At 40.0% G+C, this 20,782-nt stretch overlaps 1 pseudogene; it reads left to right on the top strand.

Annotated features, from left to right (window-relative positions):
* The first annotated feature begins 1,604 nt into the window (after window positions 1–1,604).
* LOC139180986 (BCL2/adenovirus E1B 19 kDa protein-interacting protein 3-like pseudogene) lies at window positions 1,605–4,025 on the top strand (annotated as a pseudogene).
* Window positions 4,026–20,782: the final 16,757 nt, after the last annotated feature.

Genomic DNA, 20,782 nt, shown 5'->3' with positions numbered 1-20,782 from the left:
ACATGTATAATATCATGTATGAAATGAGTCGCCAGTCCAGGTTCGATACACGATACTGGATGCTTGGGGCTGGTGCACTGGGACAACCCAGAGGGAGAGTATGGGGAGGGAGGAGGGAGGAGGGTTCAGGATGGGGAACACGGGTATACCTGTGGCGGATTCATTTCGATATTTGGCAAAACTAATACAATATTGTAAAGTTTAAAAATAAAAAAAAAGAGTACTGGAGTGGGTTGCCTCTAGGACAATTCTAAAAATCGTGGCCTTTTCTTGGTGTACTTCAAAATAGTACCATAAGGTGGAGCTCTTCCCTTACTCTAGAATTCCGAATGGCTTGACTAAGACTTGACTATATAGAGAGTAATGAAAGCCGCTTAAAATTATGGTCTTGGTACACTAAAAGTAGTCTTGTATTTTAAAAGAATAACATTATAAAAAGTTCAAACTTTAACTATCTCACAATAGACAAGTACTTGCTTCTAGAAAAATCAAAACATCCATTTGAAGATTTTAGATTCAAATCAGAGACATGAGAAATTCTAAAATATTAGGCAATCTAAAATGAAATGCATAATATAAAGCACTTTACATAGTGAATGCCTAATGTATGTGTGTGTGTTACACATCTCAATCTCCTAAAGACTGTTAAAAGGTCTCAAATTGATGTCTGAATGTGCTTGCTCTTGTGAGGACTGGGTAAATCCAGGTCAGTTGTCTGAAGTCATTTGCTTTCATATTGCAGGTGTCTATCCCGGGTGTCTAGCATGGCTGTAGGCCTTCAGTGCTGATGAGGATGATGGATCCACCTATATACCTTGTGACCAGCACATGGTGAGAGATAGAATGCCAAATATTCTCACCCTGTTTATGACAAAAGTTCTGGATACTCATTCAGGTTCAAGCAAACCAAATCTAATCACAGGGAACATCAGAGGCTGGTACAACTTGGATGGATGGGGTTCCTCAGGGCTTAATCAGGAAATCTTAGTTCAGTCAGAAGAGGGTATCAACTGGATAGTGGCATTGTGAATAATTTTTTTGTATATATGCCAGTGCAGGAGATGCAAGAGACCTGGGTTCAGTCCCTGGGTTGGGGAGATCCCATGGAGGAGGTAATGGCAACCCACTCCACTATTCTTGCTTAGGAAGTCCAATGGACAGACGAGCCTGGCATGCTACAGTACATGGGATCGCAAAGAGTCAGGCACAACTGAGGACACACACAGTCGGTTTGTCATTGCTTGCCTTCCAAGGAGCAAGCGTCTTTTAATTTTATGATGGCAGTCACCATCCACAGTGATTTCGGAGTCCAGGGAAATAAAGTCTGTCACTGCTTCCACTTTTTCCCCTTCTATTTGTCATGAAATGATGGGACCAGATGTTGTGATCTTGGATTTTTTAATGTTGAGTTTCAACCAGCATTATTGTCACTCTCCTCTTTCACCCTCATCAAGAAGTTCTTTAGTTCCATATGTATATATTCTGATATGAATTGAAAATCTTTTATAAAATTGGCGGATATTTTAGAAAAATTCTTGGTGTTGACGCCCGAGAATCGGAGACAGTCCCAGCTGCGGGGTCGCAGCTCTTCCAGCCACCTGACAATGTCGTCTCACTTAGTAGAACAGCTGCCGCCCCCCGCACAACAACAACAATAACTGTGAGGAAGGTGAACAGTCTTTGCCACCGCCTGCTGGCCTCAACAGTTCCTGGGTGGAGCTGCCCATGAACAGCAGCAATGGCGATGCAAAGAATGGGGGGCTAGAGCTGTACCCTCCTCATCCTCCATCCACAATGGAGACATGAAGATTCTTTTGGATGCACAGAATGAATCCAGACAGAGCAGTTCAAGAGGCAGTTCTCACTGTGACAGCCCTTCCCCACAAGAAGATGGGCAGATCATGCTTGATGTGGAAATGCACACCAGCAAGGACCATAGCTCTCAGTCAGAAGAAGTTGCAGAAGGAGAGAAAGAGGTGGATGCTCTGAAGAAAAGTGTAGACTGGGTGTCCGATTAGTCCAATAGACCTGAAAATATTCCACCCAAGGAGTTGCACTTCAGGCACCCTAAATGTTCTGTTTCCTTAAGCATGAGAAAAAGTGAAGCCATGAAGAAAGGGGGGATCTTCTCCTCAGAGTTTCTTAAGGTGTTCATTCCATCTCTCTTCCTCTCCCATGTTTTGGCTTTGGGGCTAGGTATCTACATTGCAAAATGACTAAGCATGCCTTCTGCCAGCACCTACTGAGGGAAGAGAAGAGCCCCTGGGCCAGCATGAGACTTGTGAAGTGGTGTCTTGTCACAGTAGTTTATTTGAACTTGAGACCATTGTAAGCATGTCCCAATCTCCTCCCTCTTTTTACATATCCAAGTTCCAGTAACTCTCAAATTCAGTATTTTATTCCCACTCTGTTGAGGCTTTTTACTAACCTCCTTGCCTTTTTGGCCTGTAAAACACTTCTGCTGCTTCTACTGCTGCTAAGTCGCTTCAGTCGTGTCCGACCCTGTGCGACCCCGTAGACAGCAGCCCACCAGGCTCCCCCATCCCTGGGATTCTCTAGGCAAGAATACTGGAGTGGGTTGCCATGTCCTTCTGCAGTGCATGAAAGTGAAAAGTGAAAGTGAAGTCGCTCAGTCATGCCCGACTCTTCACGACCCCATGGACTGCAGCCTACCAGGCTCCTCCATCCATGGGATTTTCTAGGCAAGAGTACTGGAGTGGGGTGCCATTGCCTTCTCCATAAAACACTTCAGAATTTCCTAATAAGAGTTTACTGGTGTTTAGAAATTTGGAAGGGCTTCTTTACCGCAAACGCCACCAGCAGATTTAACTTTGTCAAGAATGCCGTTGTCTCCTCTCAGTACCACCAGACCTAGACCTGCACCATTCATGGTATAAATCTTACTCTTTCAAGATAACTCCCACCTGTCTCTTCCAATGAGACCAGGTTGCAAATGATAAGAAAGCTACATGTTGTTTTGTTTTTCAAGACAAAGGGACACTTGAATTTATAGTTATGAAAAGAGAAAACAAAAACAAATAAAACAAAGTACGACACAAGGAAAAAAAATATCCTGGGCAATAAAAAGTTATTTTAAACCAAAAAAAGAAAATGAAAAATTCTTAAAAATGAATATATAGTATTTTCGTAATCAAAATAAAGTAACCCAATCTCATTCTGGAAGAATGAACAAACAAAATAAACAAAGGTGAAAACTAGATGATATCCAAAGCTCTGGTCTTGGAGGGGAGCCCATAGTATCACCAAAACTAAAATATGGGCTAAATATGGGTGTTAACACTGGGGTATGGAGCCAAGAGTCCAGGTTCTACGTGATGAGAACAAACATAAGTTGATTTGACAACAACGCATATAGTGGTGGTGAGTGATTCTGAATAAGTGCTTAGAGAGAAAGGAATCCACCCCTTCAGGATGAGCAAAGCCAAGCCTTCCCAAGATTATCTGGGTGCCTGACAAGTTCTGTGGTGTGCGTGAGGTGGGAGACAAGCTCCATGACTTGGGTCCTGGTCCATTGCCTCTGAATTGTGGTTGGGAGGCCAGTAGAGTTAGCCTTCTGTGTGTGCGGTTTATTCATCCTAACTGTGTATTGAAAATGTTTGGGGGGAAAAAATTCCAGAAAGTTCCAAAAAGCAAAATTTGAATTTACCATGCACTGGCAACTATTTACATAGCATTGACATTATATTATATATTATATTTAATCTAGAGATGATTTAAAGCATACAGGAATATGTGTATAGGTATATGCCAATACTGAGCCATTTTATATAAGGGACTTGGGCATCCATTTGGTGGGGATGGGGTTGTCCTGGATCCAATCCCCACACAAGCTGAGGGATATCTGTACTCAGTTTCCTGGTCTGAGGTTGTTGGGGTAGCTCAGGGTTGGGGAGTGGCAGGTTAGGTTTTGATGGGCCAAATGCAGGCCCCTTCCTTTTCTTGGATTTCTGGACCATTCTCAACAGGTGACACTCTAGAGTTATAAATGTATCGGCAGCACTCCTGTCCTGGCATGCAGTGTTATATTCATGAAATATAACAGCGAGGAAGGCTGCATAGTGCTCCAATGGGAAACTGATTGGTGAAGAAGCATCACTTTGGTTAAAGGAGAACCTGAGAATGTTCATCTGCCTCCTCAAGCCCAGACCAGCTGTGAGTCCTGTTAGTTTTGCCTTAAGTAAAGCTACTTGGTCCCATCACTGCCTTTTTCCTCACAGTGCTTTTGTCCCAGGAATAAGAAAAAAAGTGCTTCTACCATATTCCCCAGGTGCTTGATGGAAAGCACTGGAGGCTGCCAAACCCGCTGGAGTTCCCCCTTTTCCTGTGTGTGTGTGTGTGTGTGTGTATGAGAAAGAGAGAAAGAGGGAGAGAAAGAAAGAATGAGTAATAAACACAAAAGAGCCAGCAAAATTGATATGTAGGCCAGAAAGGCAAGATTCAAAAAATTACTATGAACGAGACACCATGATTTATGGGATTAGAGGCAGCTATCAAAGCTGAAGTACACATTTAGGATTCTAAAGTTAAGGAAACAAGAGAAAATTGGTGGGAAACAATCTCGATGACCAGGAATCTAAAGGACAGATACTAGCAATTGTTATTTTATACATCTGTTTTTGGTGTTAGTTATATAAGCATATACCCCTTTGTTAATTAATTGTATCTTTATAGCTGTGTTATATTAGGCAATTACTTGACCTATTTGTTTTCCCAACTCTACTAAAATTTTGCAAGAAATGGAGTGTCATCAGATAAAAGAATTGACCATAAAGGTAGATCCATCATTTTGCCTTTCTCACCACTGAACAGTGCCTCTGTGTATGCATCAGAAAAGAAAGATATTAAGGCCCCAGCTTGTTTTTCTGTTTAGATGAGAAATATCATGTCTTTGTGTAATTGGGTTTGTTTTGAAACACAGATTTTTTTCAGGCCAGATTTTTTCTCTGACCCAATTTTTCCCTCTCTTCTGTCACTTGGCTTATTTAAAATATGAAACTGGGAATCAGGCACTTGAGGCCTCATGATGACTGTGTCACTGATTTGGTATGTGATCTTGGCCAACATACTTAACAAATGAGGCACAGAAAGGTTAAATGGGGTTCGAAGGACTGTAAACACTGACCTGCCTCATTATGATATTGTTTAGGTCTAGTACTTTTTTTAAACCAAAACCCAAAGCAAAGCAATTTAAAGCAAAGCACACAAGTTTTTTTCTACATTTTTCCTACTCCCTTTCCCTTTCTTACTCCCTGCTCCCCTCCTTTCCCATATCTGTTGATTGAGTCCAGAGTAGAGATGGTCCCTTTTCAGAATGTCTCTCATCCCTCTTTGTCTGGGCTGTTAAGCAATCCAGCAGCATCTTTTGGGTGTGCTTTTGGGTATTTGGTCTTTGCAAATGGGGAAAGAGTTCTATTTGGGGAGACATAAAAATTTGTTTTGAATCATATGGCCCTTGCAAATCAATACTGGGTATGTTGAGGGATCTAGGCTTAACCTCAGTTCCATCCATGATTAACTGTGCACTCAGGCCCCATTTGAGGGGTAATAGAAGGGAAACCTGGGGTCACCAATCTGTCTGGGAAAAACATACTTACTTGCTAGAAAGCCCAATAGAGGACTTTGTGTTTGAAGCCATCTGAGAAACCCTATGACCATGAGCATTAATTTGTTCTTGACCTTATCAAAGGCTCAGTGGTAAAGAACCCAATTGCCAATGCAGGAGATATGGGTTCAATTCCTGGGTTAGGAAGATCCTCTGGAGGAGGAAATGGTAACCCACTCCAGTATTCTTGCCTGAAGAGGAGCTTGGTGGGCTACAGTCCATGGGGTTGCAAAAGTCGGACATGACTTAGTGACTAAACAACAGTCAATAAAATAACTACTAAGTTATTTACGTACTGTATAGCTCATATGTATATCATGTATATTAGATTAAAAATGATAAGGACAGTCATGTATTTTAATTTCTTGGAAATATAATTTCAAAGCATAGTCATAATAAAACAGGGCTTTATAACATCTATTTGAGGATCTGGTGATATAGACTGTGATTCCTGATAATGCAGTCTGTAATGGGACTCCAAATGGCTCTTTTCTAATTCTCATTTCTATGTTTGCATGTATGCATGCTAAGTTGCTTCAGTTGTGTCTGACTCTTTGCGACCCCATGGACTATAGCCTGCCAGGCTCCTCTGTCCATGGGATTCTCCAGGCAAGAATACTGGATTGGGTTGCCACGCCCTCCTCTAGGGGATCTTGCAGACCCAGGGATCGAACCCACATCTCTTATGTCTCCTGCATTGGCAGGCAGGTTCTTTACCACTACTGCCACCTTGGAAACCCCAATTTCTATGTGTAGCTATAACCAACTCTACTAGTAGGACTATATTAGTATCTTCTGAATTGTACCAAATGCGTAAACTACTTTAAAATGCTTCTGGGTTCAATCCCTGGGTTGGGAAGATCCCCTGGAGAAGGAAATGGCACCCCACTCCAGTATTCTTGCCTAGAGAATTCCATGGATAGAGGAGCCTGGTGGGCTACAGTCCATGGGGTCGCAAAGAGTCAGACATGACTTAGTGACTAAACAACAACTTAGAATGCAGAAATCTACACTGGAGTATATTGGTTCAGTTGCAAATAAAAGAATAATTTCTCTCTCAACCATACATGCTGGAAAACTTGCCTTTCTTGACACCTTTTCCTTTCCTTTTCTCTCCTTCTCCATCTTATGACATTTTTTTTTTTTTTTTTTGGCAGCACCATGCTGTTTGTAGGATCTTAGTTCGCAGACCAGGGATCAAACCTGAGTCGTTGGCAGTGAGAGCATGAGTCCTAACCACTGGACACCAGGGAATTCCCTCTCCTTTTCAGTCTTATGGATTTCACCTTCTGTGGTAGACCTTGCCAATTACCTCCCAAATCCATTCTTCCTTTTTTTTTTTTTTAAATAAGAGAAACTGGACTTTTAGCTGAACACATGTTAATTCAGTTTTCCTTGTATGTGTCCATGTGACTAAGTTCTGGCTGATGAGGTACACGTGGGTGTGTTGTGTGATCATTTCAGCAAGTCGAAAAGGTAGAGATCACACATTTCTTCTCGTCTTCCTCCAGCACACAGTCTGGAACAAGGATGTTATGGCTAGAATTCTAGCATTCATTTTCATACTCCTGGCAGAATGTATACAACTAGGAGTCTTGATTCCTGAAGATTTCCTGGTGCTGTCATACTAGTCCTGGCCTGCCTACTTCTGAAGTTCTTATTTAAGCTACCCTTGTTTTGTGGTGATATGCACAGAAAATAGTTTTCAGGACAAAGATAATGGGTTTGATTTGGGGTATGTGAAATATGAAGCATTGGCAGGTTACTCAGGGAAAAATGTACAAGAGTCAGGGCTGTGGAGAGATGGTAGGACTGAATGAAACCATGCAGCTTTCTCTGCTTCTGTTCTCCTGCTATCTGGTATACTTGTTAAAATCCAGAGGAAATAGCATTAGTTCCACAGAGCTACTTTGGAAAATGTTGGCTTATACTACAAGGCCAGTGAGCGTCTAACTGGTCTTTCAGTCACTCCCAGTTCTTGCCTTTTGAAAGTATTTTATACATTTTTCCCAAGGAACTTCTTTTTTTAAAAAAGAAAACTTCTTAAAAAATAATTAGTTGTTGTTTTTTTTTTTTTTGGCCACACTGCATAGTGTGTGGAATCTTAGTTTCCTGACCAAGGATCGAACCCGCACCCCCTGCATTGGAAGCATAGAGTCTTAACCCCAGGACCACCCAGGAAGTCCTCCAAGGTAACTTCTTGAAACTATTTTGACCTGTGCCTACTGACTAGAGTTTGATTTACTTATGGTGACACTCACGGCCCTCCACAATCTGGACTGAATCTACTTTTCCAATTTGTTTTCATTGTGTCTTTTCATGCACCCCAAGCTTTTGTCAGACTGATGTTGACAGTCTGTCCAAATAGACTCCCTGTCCTATTTATGCTCCAAATTTTCTCTATTATGCCTTTGTACACACTCAGGATCATCTCTAGCCCATTTTGGTATGAAGCAGAAAAAGATGTCTCTTCCTCAGACACTTACTTCCATCTGTCAAAAAATTGTTGTTGTGTACTGATTGGTAGAAAATGACATTTTCCTGTGATCTAGTAGAAAATTTTTGTAATAAATGTACAAATCACTCACCTTTGAAGTAACAAGAAAGTTATTAAAATATGAACATTTTCAACTAATAGGGGTATTAACAAGGTGGACAGTGCCCTCTTAGGTGTAGTACTTTTGCAGCACGCAGACTGAAGAACCATGAGGGAGGCCCTACTTGTATTGTTCCCTCCACCTGAAATTTTACCCACCATCTTCGCATGTCCAAGGGCTACTCAAATGCCACTATCACAAAGCTTTTCCTGATTCTTCAAGGTGAAAATAAGTCTCCTCTCATCCTGAAAACTGGAGAAGGCAATGGCAATCCACTCCAGTACTCTTGCCTGGAAAATCCCATGGACAGAGGAGCCTGGTAGGCTGCAGTCCATGGGGTCACCAAGAGTTGGACACGACTGAGTGACTTCACTTTCATGCATTGGAGAAGGAACTGGCAACCCACTCCAGTGTTCTTGCCTAGAGAATCCCAGGAATGGGGGAGCCTGGTGGGCTGCTGTCTATGGGGTCCCACAAAGTCGAACATGACTGAAGTGACTTAGCAGCAGCAGCAGCATCCTGAAAACGCAGTATGTTTTATCTGGACCTCTCTTAGGGTATTTATCACTTTCTATTAGTATTCTGTTTATATTGGTGTCTCCTCACTCTACTAGACTTAATGCTCTTTGGGGACAGGATGCATTTATGATTTACTTTTTAACTTCATAATACTTGGCAAAGTGTCTTATACTTAGGGTTACCATATGTCTCAATTTGCTTGGCCAATCTGGTTTATGTCTAGTGCTCTGACATAAGCATTAATAGTGATCCCCTTTCATACTCAAAATGTCCTAGTTAGAATGACAAATTGTATAGTCACTCTGCATGCATGCTGAGTAGCTTCAGTCATGTCCAACTCTTTGCCACCCTATGGACTGCAGCCCACCAGGCTCTGTCCCATGGGATTCTCCAAGTGAGAATACTGGAATGGGTTGCTATTTCATCCTCCAGGGGATCTTCCCAACTCAGGGATCGAACCCACATCTCCTGCTGACTCCTGCATTGCAGGCAGATTCTTTACTGCTGAGCCACCAGGGAAGTCCAAAGTCACTCTACATATGTGGTATTCATTCAGTAAGTAATTAATGAATGAAGACATGAATAAATGACAGTGATTGAGGAGCCATTCACATAGAGAAGATAAGTGAATATGTGCAATTGGTAAGCTCATCAAAACAGAGAGAATACGAAAGATAAGGGCCAAGGACAGGGCCAATGTGGAATGTTTACATTGAAGGGATAGAGGAAGAGTCAACCAAGGATTCAAAGCAAAAGAAGTTGGGACTTCCCTGGTAGTCCAGTGGCTAAAACTCCGCACTCTCAATTCAGGAGAGCTGAATTTGATCCCTGGTCAAGGCAATAGATCCCATGTACTACAAATGATACCATATAATTTAAAAAGGAGTAAAGTAGATAGGAGAAAAATCAGGGTCATGTAACAGAAGCCAGAGAGAGAGTTCTAGGAGGGATGAAGTGGTCAGCATTGGTAAAAAGCTGTGGCTAGATCAAGCAAGGTGAGTTTTAAGAAAAAGCCAGCCAATCTGCCAGTTATTAGGCCATTGCTGACTTTCAAGACAGCAGTTTCAATAGAGTGTCATTAAGGTGGGGTGGAAGCTTGGTTGTGAGGAGTTAGTGGTGAGAAAGAAGTCAGTAAGCATTGACTACATTTGTTAGAAGTTTGACTTGTGAAAGGAAGGTGATTGATAGGGTGGTAACTTGGGTCCAAGTCAGAGGAGCTCTGAGTGGGTTTATAGACCGTAGGGAAGGAGCCATTAAAATAGCTGATGGAACAATTTCTTCCTGGGGTGGAGAGGGAACAAGATCAAGTATCGAAATAGACAGCATAGCCTAGGCAAAAAAAAAAAAAAAAAAATAGACGTGGTTTTCTTTGAGACTCAAGCATTGTGATGCAGGCAAAAGCACCATGCATCATGCAGTTTGAAGAAAAGGGGGATGAAGGAGCCTACACGGTCAGTCTTTGTGGTGAAGCGGGAGGTGAGATCATCTTTGAGAGGACGGACAGCTGGGGTAGGACTGGGGACTGGAGAGCAGTGGAAACAGTTTGGATTTTGAACAACTGTTCTAAGAAATTCTCGAGGGAGTCAACAAGAGGCCTGCCAAGCTGCAGTGCAAGCCCAGCTGAGGTTCAGCTTCCCAGAGCGAGTGAGATAATTTATTTCCACAGAATCCAGAGAAAATGTATTTCTCAAGCTTATTATCAAAATAGGCTTTTTGTTTCCACCAGGAAGAGAATAAAGGAAAACACGCTGGCAGTTTACAATGTGACAGAGGGTTATGAGCATTTAGTCTTTCCCAAAAGTTGCTCAGCCATCTGGAAGACTTACAGCACCCCAAGTGAAAGCGAACACTCCTACAGGTTGTTAGTGGGCGGTTAAGAACAGAGACCTAAAGTCAAGCATCTTCTATTTTCAGAGCTACTCCGGGATAAACCTTGAGTTGCTATGCCCAGTCCTGAGCAAAGGCAAACACTGACATTTCTGTGAGATGGAGCATGAAGTTGCAAATAGCCTCTGCAATAAAACCCACTTTAACCAGGCAAAACCTTTAAGCTTACAAGCGGCCTGTTAAATCTACCAAAGACCAAATGTCAGGAGTTGCCCTTTAAAGCCCAAGTAAATGACCACAGTACTGGTGGCTTAAAATGAGAAAAGTTAAACATCTCACATGCCCACAGGTAATCTTTCCAAATGTCGTTTCATCATATATTCATAGTTATTACCGTGTTCTTGAAGGAGGTTAACATTTGGAGACAACTGTTTGGCCAAAGTGTTAGGCGTTATTTTCTTGAAAACAGAGTTTGCTTCCTTTGTTTCAGTGGGGAATCAAGGTGGCATTGGTCCAACAGCACAGCTGCCCAAGTGCATAAACAAGTGACTCCAATTCTTTTTCATCCACCTCTCTAACCAAAGTGTGCGATCTACGCATATGCACTTGATTAAGGCTACTTTCGTGTTTGTGTTGCCAGGCTCGTCCAGAGACACGCATTTGAGAGATGAGCAGTAAACCAGAATACAGGTCTTAAGACATCTATGCATAAGGCACCATAAGCAATTTCACTTAGATGCCTGTAAATTACTCACAGTTTCCCTCTTTTGTTTACTCAGTGAAAGGATTGTTTATTAAGCACCACCTGCATTAAATTATATGAGTATTCATTTCCTTTGGAAATAATTAGCTTGTTGTTTATGCATCATTTTTTTTCTCACCAATTGTGGTACCATTTCAGGGGCACTATGGTGGGGGGGAGGGTAATAGCATCTCTCCATCTGAAGAGTATGGCTGTCTCACTTCAGCCTGAAAGAGTTCCCTTTACTAGCTCTGCCATGTACTTCTTTTTTTTTTTTTAAATTTATTTTAATTGGAGGCTAATTACTTTAAAATTTTGTGGTGGTTTTTTGCCATATATTCACATGAATCAGCCATGGGTGTACATGCGTTCCCCATCCTGACCCTCCCTCCCATCTCCTTCCCCATCCCATCCTGCAAGGTCATCCCAGTGCACCAGCCCTGAGCACCCTGTCTCATGCATTGAACCTGGACTGGTGATCTGTTTCCCATATGATAATATACATCTTTCAATGCTATTCTCTTAAATCATCCCACCCTGGCCTTCTCCCACAGAGTCCAAAAGTCTGTTCTTTATATCTCTTTGGCTGTCTTGCATATAGGGTCATTGTTACCATCTTTCTAAATTCCATATATATGCATTAATATACTGTATTGATGTTTTTCTTTTTCTTTTTTTTTTAAGTTTTCTTCTTCAGTGTTTTTTTTCTCTCAGTTTTATTTATGTATTTATTTTTACTTTACAATATTGTATTGGTTTTGACATACATTGACATGAATCCACCATGGGTGTACGTGTGTTCCACATCCTGAACCTCCCTCCCACCTCCCTCCCCATACCATCCCTCTGGGTCATCCCAGTGCACCAGCCCTGAGCACCCTGTATCATGCATTGAACCTGGACTGGCGATTCGTTTCACATATGATAATATACATGTTTCAATGTCATTCTCCCATATCATCCCGCCCTCACCCTCTCCCATAGAGTCCAAAAGACTGTTCTATACATCTGTGTCTCTTTTGCTGTCTCGTACACAGGATTATTGTTACCATCTTTCTAAATTCCATATATATGCGTTAGTATACTGTATTGGTGTATTCCTTTCTGGCTTACTTCACTCTGTATAATAGGCTCCAGTTTCATCCACCTCATTAGAACTGATTCAGATGCATTCTTTTTAATGGCTGAGTAATATTCCATTGTGTACAGGTACCACAGCTTTCTTATCCATTCATCTGCTGATAGACATCTATATTGCTTCCATGTCCTGGCTATTGTAAACAGTGCTGCAATGAACATTAGGGTACACGTGTCTCTTCTGGTTTCCTTGGTTTATATGCCCAGCAGTGGGATTGCTGGGTCATATGGCAGTTCTATTTCCACTTTTTTAAGGAGTCTCCACACTATTCTCCATAGTGGCTGTACTAATTTGCATTCCCACCAACAGTGTAAGAGGGTTCCCTTTTCTCCACACCTGCTCCAGCATTTATTGCTTGTAGACTTTTGGATAGCAGCCATTCTGATTGGCGTGAAATGGTACCTCATTGTGGTTTTGATTTGCATTTCTCTGATAATGAGTGATGTTGAGCATCTTTTCATGTGTTTGTTAGCCATCTGTATGTCTTCTTTGGAGAAATATCTGTTTAGTTCTTTGGCCTATTTTTTGATTGGGTCATTTATTTTTCTAGAATTGAGCTGCAGGAGTTGCTTGTATATTTTTGAGATTAATTCTTTGTCTGTTGCTTCGTTTGCTGTTATTTTCTCCCATTCTGAAGGCTGTCTTTTCACCTTGCTTATAGTTTCCTTTGTTGTGCAGAAGCTGTTAATTTTAATTAGGTCTCCTTTCTTTATTTTTGCTTTTATTTCCAATATTCTGGGAGGTGGGTCATAGAGGATCCTGCTGTGGTTTATGTCGGAGAGTGTTTTGCCTATATTTTCCTCTAGGAGTTCTATAGTTTCTGGTCTTACGTTTATATCTTTAATCCATTTTGAGTTTATTCTTGTGTATGGTGTTAGAAAGTGTTCTAGTTTCATTCTTTTACAAGTGGTTGACCAGTTTTCTCAGCACCACTTGTTAAAGAGATTGTCTTTTCTCCATTGTATACTCTTGCCTCCTTTGTCAAAGATAAGGTGTCCATAGGTGCGTGGACTTATCTCTGGGCTTTCTATTTTGTTCCATTGATCTATATTTCTGTCTTTGTGCCAGTACCATACTGTCTTGATGACTGTGGCTTTGTAGTAGAGCCTGAAGTCAGGCAGGTTGATTCCTACAGTTCCATTCTTCTTTGTCAAGATTGCTTTGGCTATTCGTGGTTTTTTGTATTTCCATACAAATTGTGAAATTATTTGTGCTAGTTCTGTGAAAAATACCGTTGGTAGCTTGATAGGGATTGCATTGAATCTATAGATTGCTTTGGGTAGTATACTCATTTTCACTATAGTGATTCTTCCAATCCACGAACACGGTATATTTCTCCATCTATTTGTGTCCTCTTTAATTTCTTTCACCTGTGTTTTATAGTCCTCTATATATAGGTCTTTAGTTTCTTTAGGTAGGTATATTCCCAAGTATTTTATTCTTTTCATTGAAATGGTAAATGGAATTGTTTCCTTAATTTCTCTTTCTGTTTTCTCTTTGTTAGTGTATAGGAATGCAAGGGATTTCTGTGTGTTGATTTTATATCCTGCAACTTTACTATATTTATTGATTAGCTCTATTAATTTTCTGTTGGAGTCTTTAGGGTTTTCTATGTAGAGGATCATGTCATCTGCAAACAGTGAGAGTTTTACTTCTTTTCCAATCTGGATTCCTTTTATTTCTTTTTCTGCTCTGATTGCTGTGGCCAAAACTTTGAAAACTATGTTGAATAGTAGTGGTGAGAGTGGACACCCTTGTCTTGTTCCTGACTTTAAGGGAAATGCTTTCAATTTTTCACCACTGAGGATAATGTTTGCTATGGGTTTGTCATATATAGCTTTTATTATGTTGAGGTGTGTTCCTTCTATTCCTGCTTTCTGGAGGTTTTTTTTTTTTTATCATAAATGGATGTTGAATTTTGTAAAAGCTTTCTTTGCATCTATTGAGATAATCATATGGCTTTTATCTTTCAATTTGTTAATATGGTGTATTACATTGATTGATTTGCAGATATTAAAGAATCCGTGCATCCCTGGGATAAAGACCACTTGGTCATGATGTATGATTTTTTTAATATGTTGTTGGATTCTGTTTGCTAGAATTTTGTTAAGGATTTTTGCATCTATGTTCATCAGTGATATTGACCTGTAGTTTACTTTTTTTGTGGCATCTTTATCAGGTTTTGGTATTAGGCTGATGGTGGCCTCATAGAATGAGTTTGGAAGTTTACCTTCCACTGCACTTTTCTGGAAGAGTTTGAGTAGGATAGGTGTTAGCTCTTCTCTGAATTTTTGGTAGAATTCAGCTGTGAAGCTGTCTGGTCTTAGGCTTTTGTTTGCTGGAAGATTTCTAATTACAGTTTCAGTTTCCGTGTTTGTGATGGGTCTCTTAAGATTTTCTATTTCTTCCGGGTTCAATTTTGGAAAGTTGTACTTTTCTAAGAATTTGTCCATTTCTTCCACGTTGTCCATTTTATTTGCATATAATTGCTGATAGTAGTCTCTTATGATCCTTTGTATTTCTGTGTTGTCTGTTGTGATTTCTCCATTTTCATTTCTAATTTTGTTAATTTGATTTTTCTCCCTTTGTTTCTTGATGAGTCTGGCTAATGGTTTGTCATTTTTATTTATCTTCTCAAAGAACTGGCATTTGGCTTTGTTGATTTTTGCTATGGTCTCTTTTGTTTCTTTTGCATTTATTTCTGCCCTATTTTTAAGATTTCGTTCCTTCTACTAACGCTGGGGTTCTTCACTTCTTCCTTTTCTAGTTGCTTTAGGTGTAGAGTTAGGTTATTTATTTGACTTTTTTCTTGTTTCTTGAGGTAAGCCTGTATTGCTATGAACCTTCCCCTTAGCACTGCTTTTACAGTATCCCATAGGTTTTGGGTTGTGTTTTTATTTTCATTCGTTTCAATGCATATTTTAATTTCTTTTTTTATTTCTTCTATGATTTGTTGGTTATTCAGCAGCGTGTTGTTCAGCCTCCATATGTTGGAATTTTAAATAGTTTTTCTCCTGTAATTGACATCTAATCTTACTGCATTGTGGTCAGAAAAGGTGCTTGGAATGATTTCAATTTTTTTGAATTTACCAAGGCTAGATTTATGGCCCAGGATGTGATCTATCCTGGAGAAGGTTCCATGTGTACTTGAGAAAAAGGTGAAATCATTGTTTTGGGATGAAATGTCCTATAGATGTCAATTATGTCTAACTGGTCCATTATATCATTTAAAGTTTGTTTCCTTGTTAATTTTCTCTTTAGTTGATCTATCCATAGGTGTGAGTGGGGTATTAAATTCTCCCACTATTATTGTGTTATTGTTAAATTCCCCTTTCATACTTGTTAGCATTTGTCTTACATATTGTGGTGCTCCTATGTTGGGTGCATATATATTTATAATTGTTATATCTTCTTCTTGGGTTGATCCTTTGATCATTATGTAGCGTCTATCTTTCTCTTTTCATAGCCTTTGTTTTAAAGTCTATTTTATCTGATATGAGTATTGCTACTCCTGCTTTCTTTTGGTCTCTATTTGCATGGAAAATCTTTTTCTAGCCCTTCACTTTCAGTCTGTATGTGTCCCTTGTTTCGAGGTGGGTCTCTTGTAGACAACATTTATAGGGGTCTTGTTTTTGTATCCATTCAGCCAGTCTTTGTCTTTTGGTTGGGGCATTCAACCCATTTACATTTAAGGTAATTATTGATAAGTATGATCCCGTTGCCATTTACTTTATTGTTTGGGGTTCGAGTTTATATACCCTTTCTGTGTTTCCTGTCTAGAGAAGATCCTTTAGCATTTTCTGGAGAGCTGGTTTGGTGGTGCTGAATTCTCTCAGCTTTTGCTTGTCTGTAAAGCTTTTGATTTCTCCTTCATATTTGAATGAGATCCTTGATGGGTACAGTAATCTGGGCTGTAGGTGATTTTCTTTCATCACTTTAAGTATGTCCTGCCATTCCCTCCTGGCCTGAAGAGTTTCTATTGAAAGATAAGCTGTTATCCTTATGGGAATCTCCTTGTGTGTTATTTGTTGTTTTTCCCTTGCTGCTTTTAATATTTGTTCTTTGTGTTTGATCTTTGTTAATTTGATTAATATGTGTCTTGGGGCGTTTCACCTTGGGTTTATCCTGTTTGGGACTCTCTGGGTTTCTTGGACTTGGGTGATTATTTCCTTCCCCATTTTAGGGAAGTTTTCAACTATTATCTCCTCAAGTATTTTCTCATGGTCTTTCTTTTTGTCTTCTTCTTCTGGGACTCCTATGATTCGAATGTTGGGGCATTTAACATTGTCCCAGAGGTCTCTGAGGTTGTCCTCATTTCTTTTAATTCTTTTTTCCTCTCTGTTTCATTTATTTCTACCATTCTATCTTCTACCTCACTTATCCTATATTCTGCCTCCATTATTCTACTGTAGGTTCCCTCCAGAGTGTTTTTGATCTAATTTATTGCATTATTCATTATATATTGAGTCTTCTTTTATTTCTTCTAGGTCCTTGTTAAACCTTTTTTGCACCTTCTCCATCCTTGTCTCCAGGCTATTTATCTGTAACTCCAGTTTGTTTTCAAGGTTTTGGATCATTTTCACTATCATTATTCAGAATTCTTTATCAGATAGATTCCCTATCTCTTCCTCTTTGGTTTGGTTTGGTGGGCATTTATCCTGTTCCTTTACCTGCTGGGTATTTCTCTGCCTTTTCATCTTGTTTATAATGCTGTGTTTGGGGTGGTCTTTCTGTATTCTGGCAGTTTGTGGAGTTATCTTTATTGTGGAGGTTCCTCACTGTGGGTGGGGTTGGACAGGTGGCTTGTCAAGGTTTCCTGGTTAGGAAAGCTTGTGTCGGTGTTCTGGTGGGTGGAGCTGGATTTCTTCTCTCTGGAGTGCAATGAAGTGTTCAGTAATGAGTTTTGAGATGTCAGTGGGTTTGGTGTGACTTTGGGCAGCCTGTATATTGAAGCTCAGGGCTATGTTCCTATGTTGCTGGAGAATTTGCATGGTATGTCTTGCTCTGGAACTTGTTGGCCCTTGGGTGGTGCTTGGTTTTAGTGTAGGTATGGAGGCATTTGATGAGTTCCAATCAATTAATGTTCCCTGGATTCAGGAGTTCTCTGGTGTTCTCAGGATTTGGACTTAAGCCTCCTGCCTCTGGTTTTCAGTCTTATTCTTACAGTAGCCTCAAGACTTCTCCATCTCCTTTTGAAGACAATGGCCTGCCTTTCTGGGTGCCTGATGTCTTCTGCCAGCATTCAGAAGTTGTTTTTTGGAATTTGCTCAGTGTTCAAATGTTCTTTCGATGAATTTGGGGGGAGAAAGTGGTCTCCCTGTCTTATTCCTCTGCTATCTTCTGGTGTTTTTCTCTCTGACTTACTTTGCTCTGTATAATAGGCTCCAGTTTCATCCACCTCATTAGAACTGATTCAAATGCATTATTTTTAATAGCTAAGTAATATTCCATTGTGTATATATATACCACAGCTTTCTTATCCATTCATCTGCCAATGGACATCTAGGTTGCTTTCATGTCCTGGCTATTGTAAGCAGTGCTGTGATGAACATTGGGGTACACGTGTCTCTTTCAATTTTGGTTTCCTCTGTGTGTATGCCCAGCAGTGGGATTGCTGGGTCATATAGCAGTTCTGTTTCCAGTTTTTTAAGGAATCTCCACACTAATGGGACCTAATTAAACTTAAAAGCTTTTGCACAACGAAGGAAACTATAAGCAAGGTTAAAAGGCAGCCTTCAGAATGGGAGAAAATAATAGCAAACGAAGCAACTGACAAAGAATTAACTTCAAAAATATATAAGCAACTCCTGCAGCTCAATTCCAGAAAAATAAGCGACCCAATCAAAAAATGGGCCAAAGAACTAAACAGACATTTCTCCAAAGAAAACATACAGATGCCACATGCTTCTAATTGGCAGTTGGATGGGGATGACAGAGCCTGTAGGCAAAGGAATCACCCTTTACTCCTAGAGAGCCCAGACACCTACTTACCTCAATAACAGGAATTATGATTATTATTACCAAGCATGTATTAAATGCCGTGACTACCAATGGTGGTGCTAAATGTTCTTTCTGTTATTTCATGTGATTTTCACTATAGCCATGTGGAGTGATTAGAAAGGTTTTTTTTGCGTTTTTTTTTAATGAGAAACTTGATATTCACAGAGGTTAAATGATTTCTATCCCTCACCTAATATTCTCAGTGGTTAATTGAGGGAACACATTTTAAAGTTTTGGTATTCCAGAATCAGAAGTGCCCCTGAAGGCATGTCCTTTTTCCTCATGAAAGGTTACTGAGCAAGTGCATACTTCTCTCTATGGTGGACTCTCCTTTTTTTGCCTGTAGCTAGAACTGTCTTCATTTTGTGCCTTTTTTACATTCACTGACAAATTTGCTTTTCCTTAACTATTACTTGTTCATCTCTGAGTTCTCATAGAAGTGTAAAAGGACAAGTTTACAGTCTAAAACTATTGATGCAGTTTACACAAATGGCTACTAAATTCCAGAAGCGCTCTGATTTAACCAGCTAGTAATTATAGACTTAGCTATGCCCTGAGCCTAATCACAGTTGCTGAAACAGAACTTCCTACTGCATAAGCCTGATCAAAGATAATTAGAGACGAGCACAGGTGGTAAGTCTGTCGCCTGGGAGAAGAATTAGAGCTAGTTTCCACCATACAGTACCCAGAAAAATTTATACGCTGGCATGCTCCAGGCCAAACTCGCAAAGGCCCCAAGTCTCTTTCTTAGCATCAAGCTGCTGCTGTCTCTGCCTTACTTTTTATTTTTAGTTCTGCCATTATCTATGCAGTGGAGGGAAGCACTCCTCAGTGGGTTAGGGTGAGACAACAGGCAAAGACTGAGGGGTACCTGACACATTCTTCATCAGCTTGCTTGATTCTCCCCATGGCTGACTCAGTGCATCCAGCATTCTCCAGGCTGTTTCTGGGTCCCTGGCCATGTTATTGATACAGAGGATGTATTGACGTGATTGTTCCACATGTGCTCCTGCTGGATTGTATTTACCCATGTAGGTATTAAGCTTTTAGATCTCTGCATCCATTTGGTAGCTCCAAATCCTAATAGATTTCCCATGGAATATGGACCTAACATGTAGTCTGATCTATGAAAAAAAAACTTTGCTGGAGGCATGAATCTAATACCAAATCTGTGAACTCTAGACCTACATGTGATTGGCATACAGAGACCTTAAAGTGATGCAAGACCAAGAATAACAAACCAATGCCCTTTCTAAAATTATACTATTACTTACAAACTGTGGAAAATTAACAAATGTGGGGCCAAGTCATTTAAACAAAGGGCAGCCTTGGAAAAGACTGTGGAACCAAAAATTCACAGTTCTGGAGCACACATCTGGTCCTCAACAATTGAAACATAGAGCACAGGTTTCTCTTCCTTCTGATTTCCCATTCATCCACTAGTGATGGTTTCATTTTTTGTTTTCCTCCATTGTAATGTATTAAATGAAAAGAATAGCCATATTTTAAACCTATCACTAAATACCAATTTTATGCTGATTTATACTGACATAAAGCCAGACAAAATGCAAAGACTAAAAGGGCCACTTCAAGTCTAATAATCACAATTACCTAGATATGGGAAAGTGTCTGAATTTACATCCTCATAAGAATTGAGACAACACAAATACTGGGGCTAAGTGTATGCATTTTAATTATGATCAATCAAAAGGAACATTAGGAGTCCAATTCAAGTGTTACTTTATACATAATAGAGAATACAAACATGCTTGGAAATGAATATGAGAGAAAAAATGTGCTAAAGTGAAGAATTGCAATTTGATACATGTACATCAATTACATTTATGTTGCAAAAAGCAATGTTCACCTAAAAAATCTTATTTTTTTTTAGTTGCTTCTATTTCTAGATAAGATGGATACTTAATTGTTGAGAAGATTGACTATTTAAACATTGGATTTAATTACTATTTATGAAAATCCCATTGGTAACAATTTGATTATGCTTTTTGTGTATTTTATTCCCCAAGTTACAGCCCTTTTCCTACTTCTTTACATATATTTTAAGTTTTATTATTGGAATATTAATGCATGTGCAAAAGGAAAAAAAAAATCAGAGCAGGATTTCAAACAGATATTTACATCTCTGTTGGGGTCCTTTAATGGACCGGGATCTGGTGGTCCGGAGGCAACGATAAGAAAGTGAAAGAGAGAAAGAGGCTGATACTCCCTGGTTTACGCAGAAAACCAAAAAAGTCCTTGACACAAGACTTGCATCTCTCATGAAGGCACCAGGCGCCCTCTCGAGGGGGGTGAAGGCACAGGGTGCCTTCTCAAGA

This window comes from Bos indicus, chromosome X, assembly GCF_029378745.1.
Source record: "Bos indicus isolate NIAB-ARS_2022 breed Sahiwal x Tharparkar chromosome X, NIAB-ARS_B.indTharparkar_mat_pri_1.0, whole genome shotgun sequence".
NCBI classification, from domain to species: Eukaryota; Metazoa; Chordata; class Mammalia; order Artiodactyla; family Bovidae; genus Bos; species Bos indicus.
This window is presented reverse-complemented; position numbering and strand designations above follow the sequence as displayed.